Source organism: Protopterus annectens, chromosome 7.part1 (genome assembly GCF_019279795.1).
Source record: "Protopterus annectens isolate FY-2018-M chromosome 7.part1, PAN1.0, whole genome shotgun sequence".
Classification (NCBI taxonomy): Eukaryota; Metazoa; Chordata; order Ceratodontiformes; family Protopteridae; genus Protopterus; species Protopterus annectens.
In genome coordinates, this window is record NC_056740.1 from 515,782,605 (window position 1) to 515,805,039 (window position 22,435).

Genomic DNA, 22,435 nt, shown 5'->3' on the forward strand with positions numbered 1-22,435 from the left:
TGTGTGTGTGTGTGTGTGTGTGTGTGTGTGTGTGTGTGTACCAGAAAACTTTATAGTGCAGGTATTAATTTACATATGTTGTCTTTCCCTCATAGGTGGATATGGGGGTCAGGGTCCCTTCCGCTCAGAACTTGATTTCTGTCTCTGCAGACTCTGACAATGATGGTTGTCATAATGAGGCACAGGTGGGGTTGTTGGGGGCTGAATCTGTGACATTGATTAGCATCTCACTGTTTCTCCTCACACAGTCTTAATGTCCATACATACCCAGTTCCCAGCAGCCACAGAGAATGGACAGTTGGTGGGTGGTGGCATGGAACAGGCTAGTGTGGTGACTATGGCAAGTGTGAGTGTAGACATTAGCCTTAGCCAGAGAGCAGGTGAGGTCCCACAAAGTACTGCTGCCTGCCAAGTCCCTGTCACAAGTGCCACAGCAGGTGACACCAGACACATGTTTCGGGCCATCATGGAGGCACAGGCACGTAATGACCGCAACACCAGACAGATACTCAGGGTCTTGAATGCAACTCTTCTTGACATGCATGACGACCTACATGCCCTTGCTGAGGCCACACATTACAATAGTGAGGTCATGGATAGATGGTGGGGTGAGGCACTGGCAATCCTCGACCATGGAATGTCTGTGCTGGAGCATGTGGTGGGAGATGGGTATCAGCCACATAGACATAGGGCAGCACCAAGATCACCTGAGGTGCCATGCACATTCACACTTGTGGATTCAGCAGAGAGCAGTCACCATCAGGGAGTAGTACTGCATATGGCCTTGGGCCTGGTGGTGCCAGTGAGACCCCTGGCAGGACCAATTCCTGTGTCCATGGCCAGAGATGGTGAACTGTACACCCTGCCATCTACAGTCCATAGCCATCCAACATTCCCCTGTGTAGGGCAGCCACATGACATAACTGTGTGCATACAAACACACACACATCTCTATCACAGTCAGGTCACCACTAGACACACACACAGCACCTCTGCACAGCCCATTTAGAGAACACCCCTCCAAACACACACATGATGTCAACCGTATAGCCCAGCCTAGGCCTCTGGCAAACCCACACCACACCCTGTGTATATGATGATGACATCTGTGCCACATCCCTGTCATCCATACCACTGATGCAGGGACATGCTAATATGGGTCTGATGCACAGGGTGAATATAGTACAGTGTAGCTATGTAATGCTGTGTAAGGTGCTGTCTGCTTGCATTTGTTATAGGTACATATCAAAGTGTATGTTCCTTTTTACACATGATGCAGTATTGGTGCTAGTACCGCTGACTGAATGTAGTCTGACATGCTGTATTCTGTTTGTGTTCCAGGTGTCTGCAGGCTGTGGACCTGTACACATTACCAATGGGGAGTATGGCAGAGTGGAAATACATCAACTGTTTCATAGCCAATATATAGCTGCAAATGTACATGTTTACCAGGTGTGTATGCATACAACAGTGTGTGAGGAACACTGTTGGCAGACAGTGTGACCTTGCATACATACTCCTTGTCCCAGCCAGCTAGCCTTCATACATGTCATCTCAGTGTTCTGCAGTACCACAGGCTCATACATACAGAGGAGGTTACTGTAGTACTTGCACTAGGTCCCTCACAAGGCTAGCCATGGCTGTAACCCCAACAGATTCACCTATCTTGTGGGCACACAGTAGTCACAGGGCTTTCTCGTGTCTACATATTGCACACACAGGCAACATGCAATGTGTGTGTCACACTATCAATTGTGGAATGTGGGTCACAGGTTGCAGTAATGTGACAGTTGTCAGCACATAGTATGCCCATGGCTAGTGCAACACACAGGATGTCCTCTGGTATGCTAGCATGACACCTTCTTTGTGTGACATTACCTTCACTTACAGTATTTCTCATGACATTAAGGTGCTTCTGATATTCAGTCACTTCTCCATGCAATCCGTACAGGACTGTATGACATGTTTCTTGCCCTACAGTTCTGGGACCTCTTTTCACTGTTTCAGTTGTCATCATAGGTTACACCTTGTCAAACATGGACTTCAACCTGCAGGGTGGTTCAGACATACCTCTCAACTGTACAGTTTACACAGACTGTTCTGATGCATGCCACATATCTGCAGTCCATTTTCACATACACCTATGTCTGTCTGACAGATCATTGACAAACCATTGCAGTCTTAAGTCATAATATGATGGCAGACATTATGAGTTGCACATTTCATACCATTCAGACCATCTATGCTAATGGAAACACTGTTATGCTATCACCGTTATATGTTTGTAGGAGCAATATTTGACAGGTGTCCCTATTATGTGCCCTTTGTTATCCCATTATTTAAGGCTTTGTAAACATTCCTTGTGCCAACAGCTTGGAAGGTATGGGTACAGATGGTGGTCATACCTCTGGCTTCTGCATATTTGGGCAGATTATCCTGATCTCTGACACATGATTACTTTACATCTGTCATGAACATGTGGTTTTCTGGCCAACATCTGGTAAAATCATGACAGACTGACATTGTAGATTAATGACAGCTATTGTCATGTAACAACACATACCCTTTGGAAGGTGCATTCAATTGCATGCCCTATTCTGCTATCCATCTCCCATGTGTGTCACAGCAATTTCTGATGGTTGTGCCTAATGTGTGCTGTTGGCTTCAGCTTCACATATGGCATTCATCTGATGTCTGTCTGTAAGTGGTTGGAAGGTATGTTGGTGGCCATAACACAGGTAGACTGCTGCAAGGTGATGTGATACAGTGACAGATTAACAGATGGTTTATCAGCATTATGTGTCAGACAGGTATGAGTTCTGCTGCTGCCATGTCTGCCACTACAGTAATTGTGACATATTTGGAAATGTGTCTCAGAAATGCCCATTGTTAGGGGACACCAACAACATATTGGTTGCAAACATATGGATATTCCATTTACATATGTACAGATGGCTGCTATGACCTGTACAGTTTAATATGGTGCATGTACAGCAGATACCATTAACTGTCTCTTTACAGTAATGCCATGGGGAGGGAGTCAACAGGCCACAAAATGGTATAACCAACACACACAGGGGATATGCTTCACACACAAACACACACAGTACTATAGTTGCCAGTACTGGGATGAAAAGCCCTGCCTACCTAATTAATTATACTGCAGTATTACACAGCTATTTCATGTGCCACAGAGCTTATAGGCCTGAGGAGTATATACAGGTACTTCTATGGAGGATGACTTCAGCAGCCCTTGTAAAGAGGGCAATGGGATGTGTACTGGGTGGAACACACCTCAAAATGGTAATACCCACACCCCCAAAGGATATGGCTTCAGCCACACACACGCACACACACACACACACACACACACACACACACACACACACACACACACACACACACACACACACACACACACACACACACGCAATTGTTGAGTTTAGAACGCCTACCTATCTAGTTGTTGGTACTACAGTGTTATGCAGTTAGCACATGCGCCACAGAGCTTATAGGGTTGAAGAGTGTCCCAAAGTACTTCTAAGGTGCATAACATCACCAGCCCTTGTAAAGCATGGTGATGGGAAGTATACTGGGAGAGAAAGGCCTCAAAATACCGTATCCTACAAATATACACACTTACACACACACTTAAATTTGCCAGGACTGAGATTAGAACCCCTACCTATCTACAAAGCAGGTCCCTCAGAAAATGGAAAATACGAGGTCAATAGATAGTTACCTATCTAGTTATCGGTACTATACTGTCACATGGTTATTGCATGTACCATAGAGCTTATAGGGCTAAGGGTTGTCCAAGAGTACTTCTAAGGTGAATGAGATCATCAGCCGTTGTAAAGTAGGGCACTGGGACATGTTGCAGATGGGAAGGTCTGCAAAACACTTTATCCTACAAACACACACTTACACACACACACACACACACACACACACACACACACACACACACACACACACACACACACACACACACACACACACACACACACACACATACAGACACACACACACACACACACACACACACACACACACACACACACACACACACACACACACACACACACACACACACACACACACACACACACACACACACACACACACACACACACACACACACACACACACACACACATGCACACATACAGGCAGGTGATGTGATATTACAACCCCCACCTCAGTACTATTACACAATGGAGCTCACCTTCATGCTGGCACGTGTGACTGATTATGACTGGTATGCCACTGTCCGCAGCAGGACATCACTCTATGCCATTCAGGGTATCCCTGTGTATGACTCACTCTGTGTGTGTGTCTCCCTGCATCTCTCTCTATCAGTGTCTGTCTATCTCTTCCCAACATCTATGTGTGTGTATGCTTGACATACTGTTATATGTTGCCCATATATATCTCTGTGTATCACACACAACAGATGCAGATATATCACATATGGTCCACCTACAGCTAGCTGAGGGTAATCCTGTCTGATGGGTGCATGTAGAGACAGTTAAGGTGTACATAGCTGTCTGTAAGCAAAGACATATATGCATAATACAGTTATATAGGCTGATGTGGGTTCTGACGTGGGCTGTGATCCTCTAAGTATAGGAGCATGCCCAGTATGACCTTCTTTAGTAAGAGTGGGACTCCATTCCAGAGATAGTTGTACTCCAGTCTGGGGTCTTATGTGCTACAGCCATACATCTCAAAAGTAAACAGGAAGTTGTTAGAGGTACAGGGTTTGTTTTAGCAGACATTTTCTGACATGTCTGACATCTGACATTGGAATGTATTGTGTCATTACCTAGTGGCAGACATTCTCAGATCATCACAGTGCTTTACCAGAGAAATACAAGATGTATGATGCACAGACCACTATTATGAGCCCAACTGCAGACATTCATGCCCAAAATGGCCAGTTGAAAGGTGTGGCTACAGCCGATTGACTGAAGAAGCTGTGTAAACAGTCCAGCAAATTGGTGATATACTGGCTGGGTATCTCCTGCTTGTTTGGTATTCTTCTTACCTGTGAAGTCATATCCTGGTCCATACCTGTCAACTGTACAGTTTTTGGCAGATTGTCCAGATGTTTGTCTAGAAGTTTCATCCAGTCTTCATAAACTTGTGTTGTTATGGCAGGTTAGTTGCAAATGATTAAAGACTGACATTACAAAATAATGACAGACATTAGTGTTTCAGACTTCATAACCTTCAGACAATTCCTGTTAATTCAAAACCCATTGTTCTACCAACTTTCTCAGTTTTTAAAAGCAATATTTACAACACGTGCCTATCATTGGGCCTTTGTCCCACTTTTATTTATGACCTTGTCCAGATGTCTTGCTGTCAGAGATCGAGATGGGTGTGGGTACAGAGTGCATTCCATTGTGCAGAATTGTCGATTATATGTGTAGTATATTCCACATAGCACTGTGACTTCCAGGTATGTCAGTGGCAGAGCAATACAGAGTAATGTAGTGAACCACTGACAGACAGTTGTATATAGGTTGATAGGTTGATATGATGTTAGTAGGGTATTGGCACTGAAGCCCTTATAACCCATGCAGACAAGAGTGTAGCCCATGCTAACACATGTCAACACATAGAGCCCCTATCTGGCAGGGACACAGGTGGAATCACAGGACTGTATTTTGTGTTTCCCATGCACTTATACAGGGAGAACATCACTAGGGGTATTGAAGCTCTTGGCTTGCTGTGGACAGGGAGTGTATTCCACAGATGGGGGAGTGTGTGGGACACATATCTGTCACACCAACAAGCTGTACTGATATCACACCCCAGGTTGATGCTGCGTCTACAGGTTGATTGAGTGCACCTTGACTTCCAGATGTGCAACAGTCCCATCAAAGCAGGGTCTGTCTTGCTTTGTATGCCAGACAGAGGTCACCTCAGGAGAGTCTGTATGGAATGGGGTAGAGAGACAGTGATGTTTGCCTATTTGTGTAGGGTAGGTATTTGGGGTTTGGGGTAAGGCCTTAGTATTTGCAAGACCCTGGTGTGTGGGGTCTGCATGGTCTGTGGTGTGTAGGTTTGTGGAGTTCTCATGTGTTTTTGCCTCTGAGATGTCCTTTGTTTGGGTTTTTGTTTTGTTGCTGACCTCCACTTACATGGGTGTGTTGTATAGTTGCAGTTGATGTTTACTGATGCCATACACTGTATGGCAATTATGTTACTGCACAATTTGTTCTGTTGTTCACATTCTCCATTTGTCTGGCCAGTGGTTTCCCTTCTCCTTGTTTCTTTTTCCTTCTGTAGTCCAGTCACAGGCTTTTCCCACAGTGGCTGCTACATATTTGTAAGTCTAGTGTGAGCAGGGTAAATGCCGTAACATCAAACACAAGCTTGTGGACTTCACACTTCTGAGTGCACCTATTTGGGTCTATATCAAAATTCCGAACACAGAAAACACCGAATGTCAAAATGTTGAACCCAAACCATCGAATGTTGAAAATAGCAAAGCCCCGGAACATCGAAATCTTATCTAGGGCAAGATTTCGGTGGGCCATTCCATGGCTTCACTATTTCCTCCACTGTGATGCGAGAGTTACGGACCTTAGGGTTAGGGTGCGGGTTAAGGTAAGTGGATAGCTAGTAATGTATGCATGGTGTAGTGTAGAGTGTGTTTGTGTATTTATTGCTTTGTTTGTGTATAGTTTCGTAGGGTATGTGTGCGATAGTTATGGACCTTAGGGTTAGGGTGCGGGTTAAGGTAAGTGGATAGTTAGTAATGTATGTGTGGTTTAGTGTGGGGTTGGGTTTTGTTAACTGCATGTGTGTGGTTTATTTATTTTGGTGTGCTTGTGTTGTCTGTATGTTTCTCGGAACAGCAAATTCTTTCCCTGGGAAAAAATTCGCTATTCTGAGCATTCAATGTTTTCAATATTCGAAATTCCAAGTTCGAACATATGGTGTTCGACAGCTTGGATTTTTGAATATATGACACAGACCCTACCTATTTAGCAGGTTGTCCATCATTGCACCACTACATTTGCTGTGGTCCTCAGATGGTTTGTGTTTATATATGTTATTATGAGGCTACATGTTGGCCTAGCTTGTCAAACTGTCACAGACTGACATCTGGACTGGCCCATATATGACAGTCAGACAAAGGCACACACATGGGGACAGGATGTTAATAATGTTCTGCCAAACACAGACAGTTGGGAGACAAGTTTGGTAATTTCTTGCTTTCTCTCATTGGTATGACATCTGCTTCCCCACTGTCTGCCATTGCTGTGTTGACATGACTCTTTCTTGTTTTGCAAATAATTGGCAGGCAAATGCAATGTTAGGACAAGCAGAACAAATATACAAGGCATACTTGTGCTTCTTCTGTGATACCTGTCATTCCAGGGGTATGGATGTTTGCCAATGACATGTTGTCAGTGCTGACACAGTAAGTTGGAAGCCTTTTATAACCTGGCAATACACTGACCTTCAGGTACCTGCTGTCCTACTAGGCACCATACCTCCTGACATTTTACAGCCAGACATCTGGACAAAGCCATAAGTAATTTGGGGACAAAGGCCTACATATAGGGACCATTGTTAACTATTGTTCTTACAAACCTAGAAAGGTGATACAATAACAGGTTTTGCATTAGCATGCATTTTCCTAAAGGGAATGAAGTCTGAAACTTCAATTTGTCATTATTTTTTTTAATTTAGTCTTTTGTGATTTGCCAATGATTTTCCAGAAAACCACAATTTCCTGATAAAGTGACAATAAATACGATGCAACCCTCAGGACATTCTGCAAAATGTCTGTACAGTTGAGGGGTATGCTAGGCACTGTGTAGGTTACTCTGAGCTGTGTACTGTCCATATGTGTGGCCCCCTGTCCCTGACCTGTCCAGCTTTCCTGCAGTAACAGATATTGACATCTGGACAGTGAGTACAACTCCTACCGCAGCTGCACTTGACATGCAGAATACTTGGCACTTTTTTTCTTGAAACATGGACCCTGTCAACCACAGTATTGTACCTAGGCCACTAAGACACGACAGCCCGGAGTAAGTGCAGGCCAGATACTGACAGTATTGACCACACATATACATAGCTCATTGACCCCTAAATATTGCGGACATGCAACAAGTTATCAAGTTGATTGGGACAGCCATGAGAATGTGTGCTCTGCTGCTTATACCCTTAAAACATTACTGTTACTGCATTTCTATGGGAACATGTGTGTGTGTGTGTGTGTGTGTGTGTGTGTGTGTGTGTGTGTGTGTGTGTGTGTGTGTGTGTGTGTGTGTGTGTGTGTGTGTGTGTGTGTGTGGGCACAGCTCTCAGCTGTCCACATTTGCACAGACTATGCTGATGTTTCCTTTAGATTTTGGTTGCATTTAGCATAGTATTGTGCCTGTCTTGGAGACTACTGGCATATCACTAAAGACCACAGGTTAGTTTGTAATGGCAGACATTTGGGTTTCAGACCATTCCGCCTTCAGAGCCTTACTGCAACTTCAAGAACTACTGTGATATCACTGTGTAGGTCTGTATGGGCATATTTCATCATTGTCCCCATTTGTGGGCCTTTGCCAAACATTTCTTTATGGTTTACTATGGCTGACTTGCTGGATGAGGCTAAGGGGTGAGTATATGTGACCTATGATGCCCCCCCCCAATTTGTTAGGCCCCCACATATACTGCAGTGAGATTTGTCACCTATGGGACTTCTGCATTCTCTGGGGAAGCCAGTATTGGGCTGACATTTCTTGTTCTCCTACATAGCTGTCATTTGTCTGTTGCTATCCGGGATGCCACCCCATTCCCTTGCATGCATCCAGTGATACCATAGCTATGCTACCACAATGTATTACTCCTTTCATTTATTGTTAAGAAGACTGACTTACCTTGTGCCTGCAGCAGTTGTGAGGATGGTGATTGAGGGCTGTCTCTGTCGGATGCATGCAATAGACAGCCTATACATGGTAAGATACAGGTAATGTGGTGTGTGTGGCATCCATTTTACTGTGTGTCCACTTCAGAGAGAGGTGTCAGTCCCTGGGTCCCTGCAGTGTCAGTGCGTGTGCTATGCATTGCCTCTTTGCCAAGGCCTGGACATACTCAGCATGCCTCCGTCTGCCCACAGGAGCAGGCTCAGGGGGTTCCTCCTCTGAGTCTCCCTGTGCCTGTGGGGGCCTTGGCAATGGTGGGGGGCAGTGAGGGCCTTCCCTGTGATGTTTCTGCTGCAGCTGTTTCCACAGGATCATATTGGGTAGCATGGCACATACTGTGAATATGTGTTCACATGTAGCTGGAGAGTACTGCAAGGCTCCACCAGATATGTCAAGGCAGCAGAACCATGACTTGAGCATCCCAAACACATGCTCTATAATATTCCTGGTTTGTGTGTGTGCCTCATTATGGCATTCTTCAATGTGTGTGTGTGTGTGTGTGTGTGTGTGTGTGTGTGTGTGTGTGTGTGTGTGTGTGTGTGTGTGTGTGTGTGTGTGTGTGTGTGTGTGTGTGTGCATAGCAGCATCTCCCACCAGATGGCCATATGGGATGTCCTCCCAGCAAATGCCTGGTACAGCTGTGAGGAATGCCAGATATGAGAGTTGTGATAACTACCAGGGTTGCCTGCACACACATTCATGATAATGCCCGGGCATTGCACATGACCTGGCAGTTGATGGAGTGATAGCCCTTGTGGTTGAAATAGACTCTACCCTCTTCACTGGGTGGTGCTTTAATGTGGATGTGCATGAAGTCTATGGCACCTAGTATCTCATTGGGTAGTCTGCTACATGGTGGAAGAGATGCATATTGCTGGCCCTCTCCTCATGGGTGCTGGGGAAATATATGTGCTCACCAGCATGTGTTCGCATGTCTGTGCAGTGACAGAAACCTGGTTCAAGGCTCCAGAGAGCACCCCAGCACTACCAGGTTATACCTCATATCATGCTTTTCGGCCCCAGAACTTGGACCAAACCACAAAAGGAGGGGGAGTATCCATATTCATCAAGGATACCCACACCTCCAGGTTAGTGGCAATGCACAAAGCATTGGAGACCATCCATGTGCAACTAACAGTGGGCAAAACCGCCCTCCAGTTTGTAGCATGCTACAGACCACCCTCTCAAACTCAGGAACCCCACTCAGCCTTCCTAAAGACACTGGAGAATATGAAGGTCTCTCCAAACACCATCATATTGGGGGACTTCAACTACCCAAACATAGACTGGGAGCATTACTCAAGCCCCAATACCCTAGCCCAAAGGTTCCTAGAATTCATAAACTCAAATGCTAAGGAACAACTAGTCACCTCTCCCACAAGAGGGGAAAACATATTAGACCTGATCATCACAAACATGGGGACACAATGCTCCATACCTGAAGTATACCCCTCGTTGGTAAGATCGGACCATAAATTAATCTCCCTGGAAATCCACATCCCGCCCCCACCCCCAGCACAGAAGACCACAGTGGAGAACTTCTCAAAAGCTGACTTCACACTTCTTAAGACTGAAGTGGAATCCTTCAAGGCCCCCGGGTCAGTGGAAACCACAGCCCACTCTGCTGAATCCTTTATAAACGCATTCTATGGACACCTACAGGAATGCATGGATCATGCAATCCCAAATAAAACCAAGACCCATTCCCCCAAAGGCAGGCATCCTGTCTGGTGGACCCCAGCCATTAATAAGCTATACAACAGAAGGAGGAAGCTACTACATGATAGAGCAAAATCCATAAAAGGGAAGGCATCTCTGATCAGTACTAGGAAAAAACTATGATCACTCATAAAATCATCCAAGGCCAACTTTGAGAGAAAAATTGCACAAGACACTAAAGATAATCACAAGGCTTTCTTTAGTTATGTTAGAAACCTGAGTGGAAACTCCCAGATATGCTCAGAGTTAGTCCAAAATGACAAAAATACACTGAACCCACAGACATTGCCAACATACTAGCAGACAGGTTCAGTGCAAATTTTCTCCCCCCTCCCCCCCAAAGGGACAAATATCTATCCCAGCAGAGTGTTGCCTCCCTGACATCTCAGATGCCCAGGTGAGAGCCGCCCTCTCCAAAGCTAAAAACACAACATCAATGGGACCAGACAGTGTCCCGGGTTGCGTGCTACATGGACTCCAAGAAGACCTAAACCCTCACATAAGACAGCTGTTTAATCTCAGCCTTACCACAGGATATGTACCCAAAGAATGGTGTACAGCAACAGTGGTCCCACTCCACAAAGGAGGTGCTTCTACGGACCCTGGAAACTACCACCCCATAAGCTTGACGAACCTGGTCTGCAAAGCTATGGAGAGGATCATTATGGAACTCATTAACAAAGACATTGGGGACATACAGACACTGGATCCTACCCAATTCAGCTTTGTTAAGGGCAGATCATGCCTCTTGAACCTGGTCGACTTCTTTGAAACAGTCACCAAGGCCATTGACGAGGGTAAGGTAGTTCACACAGCCTACCTTGACCTTGCAAAAGCCTTCGACACAATACCCCACTCTGGCATCATAGACAAGCTCTCCAGCTTAAATATAAACCCCTATGTCATAAGATGGGTTGCAAACTGGCTCAATGGCAGAACCCACAAGGTCAGAACGGCTGGAGCCATGTCAGACTCTAAACCAGTCACAAGTGGTGTCCCACAGGGCTCTGGTCCTGGGACCTCTCTTGTTCGGTATTTATTTTTCTGAGGTACAGGCTAACATGGGAGGATTGTGGCTGACCAAGTTGACAGATGACTGCAAACTGGGCGCCATAATTGATTCTCCAGTGGACACAAGCATCCTTCAAAAGGGTCTCATAGAAACAGAAAACTGGCGCCAGAGCCATGGCCTTAAACTAAATGCCAAAAAGTGTATAGTCATACCCTTTGGGAAAAACAAAGTGCCCACAAATTACCACATAGGTGGTAATCTATTAAGTACGGAAGAAGTAATTAGGGACCTAGGGACCCAAGTTGACAGTAACCTCTCGTTTGACACTCACATTGCCAAAGTGGTTAGAAAGACCTTCTATATTGCCCACCTTATCATGAATGGATTCACATCTAGATCAGGGGAGGTCATTGTGCCCCTTTACTCTTCCCTCATCATGCCCATAATTGAGTACAATGCCCCATTTGGGATGTACCTTACCCGACACCTGCAGCAATTGGAAAGACGCCAAAAGTACCTCACCAAGAGGATCAAGGGACTCAAACATATGCCATATGCTGCCCGGCTAAAGAAACTCCAGCTCTACTCAGTAGCATACCGCCTACTCAGAGGCGATCTATGCCTGATGTACAAGGCCATGTCCAACCCGGAATTAATGGACATGCTCCACCTCAGAAAATCCAAATCCACCAGAGCTACGCGAGCGAGAGATTTGAACCTCAGCACAGAAATAAATAGGACATGCTAGAGGGACAGATTCATAACCCAGAGGCTCCCTTCACTCTGGAATAAAATCCCAGTCCAGGTTAGGCAGAGTCCCTCATTGACTCTCTTCAAGAGGAATCTTGATGAGTGGATGGGAGATCGTAGGTTTACCCCGGGTATCACTTCTGTGTCACTGTTAGACAGAGGCACAGTATACTAACCTCGAAAAAGGGCATAGCAAAATAAATTTAAAATGGGTGGCGAAAGCCAAACACATTCTGGCTAGGCTTATAAATGCCCTAGGGCAGATAGCCTAGTATGAACCTATGAACCTATGAACCTATTACATGTATAGATCTGCAATCACGGGACTGCATATATATCTGCTGACCTCACAATACCCAACCATACTGAAAGTTTTGAAACATGAGGAGAATAACTCTAAGATGACTTCCCTGTTTAGCTTAGAAGAAGGATATCGGTGTCAAGTGGGAAAGGAAATCAAACCAGAAGTAGGTAAAACTCAGCCAGCAACTGAATGTGCCAAAAAACAGAAGAAAGACTATAAGGTAAAGGACCAGATGAGAAGGTAAGAAATGTGGAAAATGCATAAATATAGCCACAAGTATAGAAGACTCTTGGAACAGCTTCATGTTGATCAGGAATGAATGTAGGAATGGTTAAGCTGAGGTGAATTTAAACCAAAAGATGAAAGGTTAATACTGACGGCCCAAGATAGTGGACTACGAACATGTTGGTTTACAAAGTCCATTGAATATGTGGGAGAAACAGACAAATGTAGGTTTTTTAAAACAGACTTGGAAACAGTTGCACATCTTGTTGCTGGTTGTGATATACTAATGGTAAAAGAACTGTTTACTGAGAGGCATAATAATGTGACAAGACTGTTCCATTGGGGATTGTGCAAACATTATAATATTGACGTAGCTGAAAAACACTGGAAACATGAGTTGCAAGGCATTACAGAAAATTATGAAGTTTCTTTCACATTGGATCACCCATTACCAACAGTTCAAAATATAGATGAGAGAAAAACAGATATAGTAATCCATGAAAAGAAGACAAAAGTAGCATTGATCACTGAAATCGCTACACCCAGTGACTATAGTGTCTTACAAACATAGAGACACAAAGTTATAAAATATCAGGATTTGTAGGCAGAAATGAGAATACCTAGACAGTTCCAATAGTAGTAGGAGCAACTGGTCTTATAAAAAATAATTTACAATTGTACTTGGATATATTACTGATATATATCCAAGTGCAATTGTAAATTTTTTTTTATAAGACCAATGCCACGGTGGTACGGCGGTAGCGTTGTTACCTCACAGCAAAAGGTTCTCCCATTCGATTCTCGTCTGGGCTTGGGAGTGCCTTCTGTGTGGAGTCTGCATGGCCTCCCCACGGTTGGGTAGCTTTCGAAAGACATGCGTGTGTAAATGGGTGTGCCTTCGTTGAAGGTTGGGCGTCGAGCTGGCACCTCGGCGTTTCATAAAAATCTACTGCCAATCATTAGTAGACCAGAGTTCCGCTGTGGCAACCCCTTACCAGGAAAAGCAGAACAACAACAACAACAACAACTTGGATATATATATTACTGATGCATGTAATTCCATATGATTTGCAGTAGGAGTCATTACTGGGCACTTTATGGGTGCTGTGAAGAGCACTTTTGGCTGACATCAAAGATTGAAACATTGACGAGGGGAAGGTGGTCCACACAGCCTACCTGGACCTCGCAAAAGCCTTTGATACAATACCCCACTCGGGCATTATAGATAAGCTCACCAGCTTAAATATAAACCCCTATGTCACTAGATGGATTGCAAACTGGCTCAAGGACAGAACCCACATGGTTAGAATTGCTGGAGCCATGTCAGACTCCAAACCAGTTACAAGTGGTGTCCCACAAGGCTCAGTCCTGGGACCTCTCTTGTTCGGTATATATTTCTCGGAGGTACAGGCCAACATGGAAGGACTGTGGCTGACCAAGTTCGCAGATGACTGCAAACTGGGCACCATAATTGACTCTCCAGCTGACACAAGCATCCTCCAAAAGGGCCTCATAGAAACAGACAACTGGTGCCAGAGCCATGGCCTCAAGCTAAATGCCAAAAGTGTATAGTCATCCCCTTTGGCAAAAACAAAGTGCCCACAAATTACCACATAGGTGGTAATCCATTAAGTACAGAAGAAGTAATTAGGGACCTGGGGACCCAAGTTGATAGCAATCTCTCATTTGACAACCACGTGGCCAAAGTGGTTAGAAAAACATTTTATATAGCCCACCTAATCATGAAGGGATTCACATCTAGATCAGGGGGGTCATCGTGCCTCTTTACTCATCCCTCATCAGGCCCATAATTGAGTACAATGCCCCTTTTGGGATGTACCTTACCAAACACCTGCAGCAACTGGAAAGACCCCAAAAGTACCTCACCAAGAGGATCAAAGGGCTCAAACATATGCCATATGCTGCCCGGTTAAAGAAACTCCAGCTCTACTCAGTGGCATACCGCCTGTTCAGAGGCGATCTGTGCCTGACGTATAAAGCCATGTCCAACCCGGAATTAATGGACATGCTGCACCTCAGAAAATCCAAATCCCATCGAGCTACGCTCGAGACTTGAACCTCAGCACTGAAATAAATAGGACATGCTGGAGGGACAGATTCATAACCCAGAGGCTCCCTTCACTCTGGAATAAAATCCCAGTCCAGGTTAGGCAGAGTCCCTCATTGACTCTCTTCAAGAGGAATCTTGATGAGTGGATGGGAGATCGTAGGTTTACCCTGGGTATCACTTCTGTGTCACTGTTAGACAGAGGCACAGTATACTAACCTCGAAAAAGGGCATAGCAAAATAAATTTAAAATCGGTGGCGAAAGCCAAACACATTCTGGCTAGGCTTATAAATACCCTAGGGCAGATAGCCTAGTTTGAACCTATGAACCTATAAACCTATAATACTAATTTCATGAACTTTAATCATACTTTGACTTAGGAATGATGCCCATTCCCATCATGGCATTAGAAACCCAAAAGACTTGGAGAAATTAAAAAATACAATGATTTATGATTTGTTGTGGAGAATAACTACGCATAGCAGTGAAAGGATTTGTCACTGAATGATTTTGAAACAATTATGCAGTCTTCTTAAAAAGGATGAATAAAAACACATTCAGCATGTACTGCAGGGTGATGTGTTATCTGCAGCTTAGTAATTTTTAACTAATTCTATCATTTTAGCATTGAATATCTAGATGATGTGGTCATTCATTCATTGAACCGAGACTTTCTAAAAATACTTGCAGTGGTAGAATCTATAAGGCAGGCAGGTTTGACTCTGAATGTAAGAAACGTAAACTGAGAATGATGCAAACCAGATACATGGGAATCCTTAAGAAAAGGGGTGGGAAAACTGCACACAAATACAAAAAACAGAGACTGCAAAAATTCCTTTACCCTTACTTTTCATAAAGGTTGCAAATGAACCAATTTCTGAAAATTGTAGACCCATAGCCATAGTATCACCTATTTCTAAGATTCTTGAAAAATACATTCACACTCAATAATAAAATATATGACTGACCATACCCTTCATCATGGATTTTGACCACTGCACAGTACTGTCACAACCCTGTTCACCTTCCTCACAACAACAAGGCAAAACACAGACTTAGGTAACCAAATCTTGGCTGTATGTTTTGATTTGCCAAAAGTATTTGATACTGCCTGTCATAACAAACTTATACAAAAGCTATCTTCCTTAGGCATTAATTCATGATCACTTACGTGGTTCCAATTTTGCTGTGCTGTCAGTGCACAGACAGTTAAGGCACATAATATGACCTACTCCTTCCTCTACATTACAGCTGGAGCCACTAGGGATCCATTCTTGGACCTGTACTATCCAATGTATTCATGAAGTCTGACAGTTGGCAAAGAGTATAAAGGCTGTAAGTTATAGTTCCAATGATTCAAGGTTTGATTCTCTCAACTCTCATTTGTCTACTGCATAACCTTAAACAGGCCAATTTAATCAGAGTGCAAGTGGGAATCCTCAATAGTCTCCTGGACTGACAGTGTAGTACTGTTGTATGAACCTGTAAATGATTTCCATTACACAGTCAGGCATGCTATAATAATGCAGTGTGCAGACAACTCAATACTCTTATATACCACCAGAAAAGTATATTAGCTAAAACACATAACAACAGCATCCCTCACTTACAAACACACACACACACACACACACACACACACACACACACACACATATATATATATATAAAACTTTCTCTCATTTTTCTAAAATTCAATTTGTCGCCCATATCACTTGGGGTTATCATCAACAAAAACATGAAATTTGACTACTACATAAAAGACATACCCAAAAAAGCTTGTCTCACTCTACAGCATTTAACCTAATTCGAGTGATTCTGCTCAAAAGTATATTTCTTCTGTCCGTGTCCTTCCAACACTGCTGTATACTGCACCCATACTAATTAACTTACAAACTTCCCTATCAAATCTTCAAATATTGTTGCAACAAAGTTCACAGCTAACATACATTACATATCTCATCAATGTTTGGCACCCATAATACTCTTCTGTCGAGAACTCCCACCTTCAATATCCTTCACACTGTTTGCCACCACACACAATCTCATCTAGAAACCTGATTAATGTCCCTCATTAGCAGACATCATCTATCAATACTCTCAATTTGCTCTACAGATAAAACTACTCCTCCAGTGTCTAAATCCTATGACTCTGATGGGGACATCTTATACTGTTCCCACATTTCTACAATATGCTCCCCTGTATGTTAAACAAGTAAACAATCTCAAGGCTTTGAAACTGCACCTTAAATAACATCTGCCAGATCCTTAGCCATGTTCCTGCTTGACACCTAGCTGATTCTCTGTCCATACTCCCAAAACACTTCCTCTTTCCATTGTAATACTCCAACCCTCCTTCATATTCTAGTTCACTGATACCTTTAAAATATATCCATATAATTCATGAAGGTGGTCTCATCCTTGTTTCATTTAATGTTTTTTTCTCAACCCAGCATTCTACACAACATCCATGCAAAGCTATACCACCTGTACTACACTCATGCCGTGTTATACCACCTGTACTATATTCATGCAACGTTATGCCACCTGTAATATACTCGTGTAATGTTACACCACCTGTACTATACTCATGCAATGTTATGTCACCTGTACTACACTCATGCAATGCTATACCACCTGTACTATATTCATGGAATGTTATGCCACCTGTACTATACTCGTGTAACGTTATACCACCTGTACTATACTCATGCAATGTTATACCACCTGTACTACACTCATGCAATGTTATACCACCTGTACTATATTCATGGAATGTTATGCCACCTGTACTATACTTGTGTAATGTTATACCACCTGTACTATACTCATGCAATGTTATGTCACCTGTACTATACTCATGCAATGTTATACCACCTGTACTATACTCATTCAACGTTATACCACCTGTACTACACTCATGCAACATTATAGCACCTGTACTACACTCAAGCAATGTTATACCACCTATACTACACTCATGCAACATTATAGCACCTGTACTATACTCAAGCAATGTTATACCACCTGATGCAACATTATAGCACCTGTACTATACTCAAGCAACGTTATAGCACCTGTACTATACTCATGCAACATTATACCACCTGTACTACACTCATGCAACATTATAGCACCTGTACTATACTCAAGCAATGTTATACCACCTGTACTATACTCATGCAACATTATAGCACCTGTACTATACTCAAGCAACGTTATACCACCTGTACTATACTCATGCAACGTTATACCACCTGTACTATACTCATGCAACATTATACCACCTGTACTACACTCATGCAACATTATAGCACCTGTACTATACTAAAGCAACGTTATACCACCTGTACTATACTCATGCAACATTATACCACCTGTACTATACTCATGCAACATTATAGCACCTGTACTATACTCAAGCAATGTTATACCACCTGTACTATACTCAAGCAACATTATGCCACCTGTACTACACTCATGCAACATTATACCACCTGTACTATACTTTACTTTCTAACAACCTGGCCTCTGTAGCATTTATATAACCCAACTCTGCCTGTTAGGTCCCTGCTATAATCACAGCATCTTTACTTGTAACACCCTAAACAATCTCACTACTAATCTTTGATATACCCTTTTACTTTTTCCTCTTTAATTATCTGTTTAGACTCTGTGATGCAGTTTAAGCTATGTATAATATTTGTGTTTTTCTTTTGGTGATATTTATAATTCTGTATCACACTATATATCAATTATGTTGCATTATTTAGTTTATTTCTTTTGTATGTTTTCTTTGACTGTTGAACATCAAATATCATTTTTACTATTTTGTTGTATTGCTACCTTTACCAAAGCATCTTTATTTATATATTGCAGAACTAGATTTATACTTGTCTTTTCTTTATATGACTTATGCACATGTGCATTTCTTTTTTTTTCTATATTGCTTATTTTGGAGCTTTTCTCCCTTGGGCTGTTCTGAAAAGAAATTGTTTTATTACCATTTAGACCATCCTAGTATACAAATGCTAATAAATATAAAAACTACATATACATACACACACACGCAAATAAAGAAATAAGTAACAGTACTGAACATAACTGACTTCATTGTCCATATATGGCATATTTACTGGTCAGACAGTGTATAGGATGTGTTTCTTAAATAGCTGGATAAGAACTTGTTAACATTCAGAGGGACTTCTCTGGTTCAACAATCATTAATTATTATTGCTAAAGATAGACTCAGTATCAGTAATGACAAGCAGCCAATACTTTTTCTTCAGACCATTTATCTGCTCTTAAACCCCTTTTTTCTGTTTCAGTGTTATCAACATGTCCTTTATTAGATAAAATATATTTGATACTTATGTATTATTGCAACCACATCCTCGTGGTTGCGACTCTTGCAAAGCATCAAAAGTTGTTTTGCAGCTTTTCTTTTAGGAAAGATACATCAATGAAAACACATGAAGTAATGCTCATTTAACTGTATTACTTTTATTTTTATGCAGTAAAGACATTTACTGCGGCTTCTTGTCATATTTACAAACGCTTTGAATTTTGACACAAGTAGCGAAACCTTTCCTAACACTTGCTGCCACAGCAGTACTTATATGCTTACACTCCCCTTTCCAGCTTAATAAAACTGTTTTCCATGACGAATTTCGCAACTGTGAGAATGTGGTTGCGATAATACGTAAGTACCATACATTTGTCAGGTTTTAAAAAGAAACAAAGCAGTTGTATTCTTCCTGACATTACTTTATTAAAGACTGTATAATTAAAACACACACACACACAGCCACACACATGGCTTTAAGGTAAAGCATTTAAGTGCTACAAAGAATTCCTCTCACTCCATCCCCCAAAATATTTTATACAAGGCTAAAACCGATTACAGATGTACTAGTCACTGCCTCCATAATTATGATAATTTCTTTCCTCATACTTAGTTTACTTCACCAGTGAATCATACCATCATTAACTGCAAATTATTTCAGCCTTCATTTAGTATTTAATACACTTCTCAATAAGCATTTAAATTTTGTTTCTTGCAACATCCAAGTGAGAACATTTTTAGTTCATCTTCATGCTCAGGCAAATCAATAAATTCATCTGTATTTTATCAGATACACTCCAGTTCCCACAGTTAAAATGTTATCATTTGACTTTAGTTTCCTACTTCATCTTAATTAATTAGCTCTAGAAGACCAAAAGTATTTATTTGCATGCTTCTAATTTTTTTTTTACTTCAAAGCTTCACAAAACCAAAATTCCAAGTTTCCTACTGTGTTTTTTAACTGTTTTTACTTGTGAAGTTTTAGTTACAGATTATTTATTTATTCAAAATATTTACCCATTCACCCCAGCTCATAGAGGTCAATGCGAAACTTAGAAGAATTCTGGACTACATTAAATGATAAAGGAATATGTTTAGTTTAATGTAAAATTACATGTATTTATAAATAAGTTTTCTCACAAGCTTTCTAAATATATATATATATATATATATATATATATACTTTTCATCAGGCACGGGAGTGATTTATTGTGTTGTAAAACATAGTGTTATTGGTACACATGTTAAATTCACATCCCTTCCCCCATCAGTGTGACATTCGAACTGGTCCTGCCCTACTTTTGATAAAAAGAATATCTATATATATATATATATATATATATATATATATATATATATATATATATATCTATATATATTTAGAAAGCTTGTGAGGAAATTATTACTCTATTACTCTATTACTCTATTTTTGTTTTACTTGGATCGCTTGTCTGTGTACTTAATAAAGGATTTTCAACTAGAAACAGACTGCCTGCCTGCCTTGCTTGGATTACTTTTGAATACTTAGTAATGCTGTACAATTATATATTTTTTATTATTATTTTTGTTTTGTTTTGTTTTGACTTAAGATGAGTTTAAATTCGCTACTTCTACTACTAGTGTCTGATCTGATTAATATACAGTGATTAACTAGAGATATATGCACTGAAAATCTTCCACACAGAGAAGTTTCTTACACTGTTTTGTTTTTGGACCCACTACACTTTTTTTAGTGGGTTGTTTTGAGACTTCGGGAATACCACGGAGATTACTTGTTTTTTATAAATAAATTTTCCATACTGCATATGCTTTCTGCCTTAAAAGTCTTTTCTACTCTTTTGTGTTAAAAGTTTCACTAATTCTCATACTGTAAAAGCAGTCCACTTTATATTGGGCAGGATTCACGAAGGCTTGCACGGAGTCTAAGTGTAGTGTAAGACTCCATGCAGCCTTCGCGATCCAGGAACAGCCCAAAGTCCGTGTAAGAGACCAGCTAAAACGTCTCTTACACGGAGTGGGCGTGGATAAGCTAATCACCTCACTTGCAGCCAAATAGCATGCAAATTAAGTAGATTAGCGATCCAGGAAGCCCAAAGCAGCCTGTGTAAGAGCCGTTTTAGCTGCAGAAATGTACTCAGTTGACAACTGAGTACGTTTCTGCAAAAACCACAATGGAGCCATGTCAGCTCCAAATAAAGGGTGCATATGTGTCAGGCAGCATGCCAATGGCCAAATATGTGGCCATTGGCAAGGTACCCCGATGCAAATATTAAAAAAAGATATTTTTTTTTCGGCGATTGCCGATGTTTAAACCCAGCGCAGCCCCGCGCAAACGGGCTGCGCTGTATAAAACATAAAAATAAAGGTTATAAACCCACAAATGTGGGTTTTATGCAATACATGGGTTTACAATGCAGGGACCAGCAGAACAAAAACAACATGGCCACCGTGTAGTGGTTGCTAAGGAGGGAAGCTGAGTCTAAGACATGTAACTAAGCATTAGTAGGCAATCTGATGCAAATGAGTATTAGGATACTGAATTTCACTGTCACATAGCAAATGCACACATTCTGAGTAGTGTAAGAGTTACATAAGGGGGAGGAACAGAGTAGGAGATAGGTGACATCACAGGGGGGAATGGCAGAAAGAAATGCAGTTCATTGGAGGTCAGTGTTACATGACAGATGTCAGACACATATCATGGAAAGAGGAGCGCCACAACATAAGCAGGGGAAAGTCAAGAAATGGAAGGTGTACACTGTTGCCTACACCAAAGTTTCTTGCTGGGCGTGCATGCGCACATGTGCGCACCATGAAGCGCGAGTAGGACAGTATGCACGCGTGTAAGGCAGACTGAGCAGGTTGGAGCATGTTGGCAGATGTTTAACACTGTTTGCGCTGGTGTGCGAGCTTGTAGGGCAGACTGAGCATGTGGGAGCCTGTTGGCAGACTTGTAACACTGTTTGCGCGGGTGTGCACGCGTTTTAACCCAAATAACACGATTGTGAACCGTGTAAGCATGTGTGCGCGCATGTAAGCCACTGTGAGCGTGTTTCTGCTGGTATG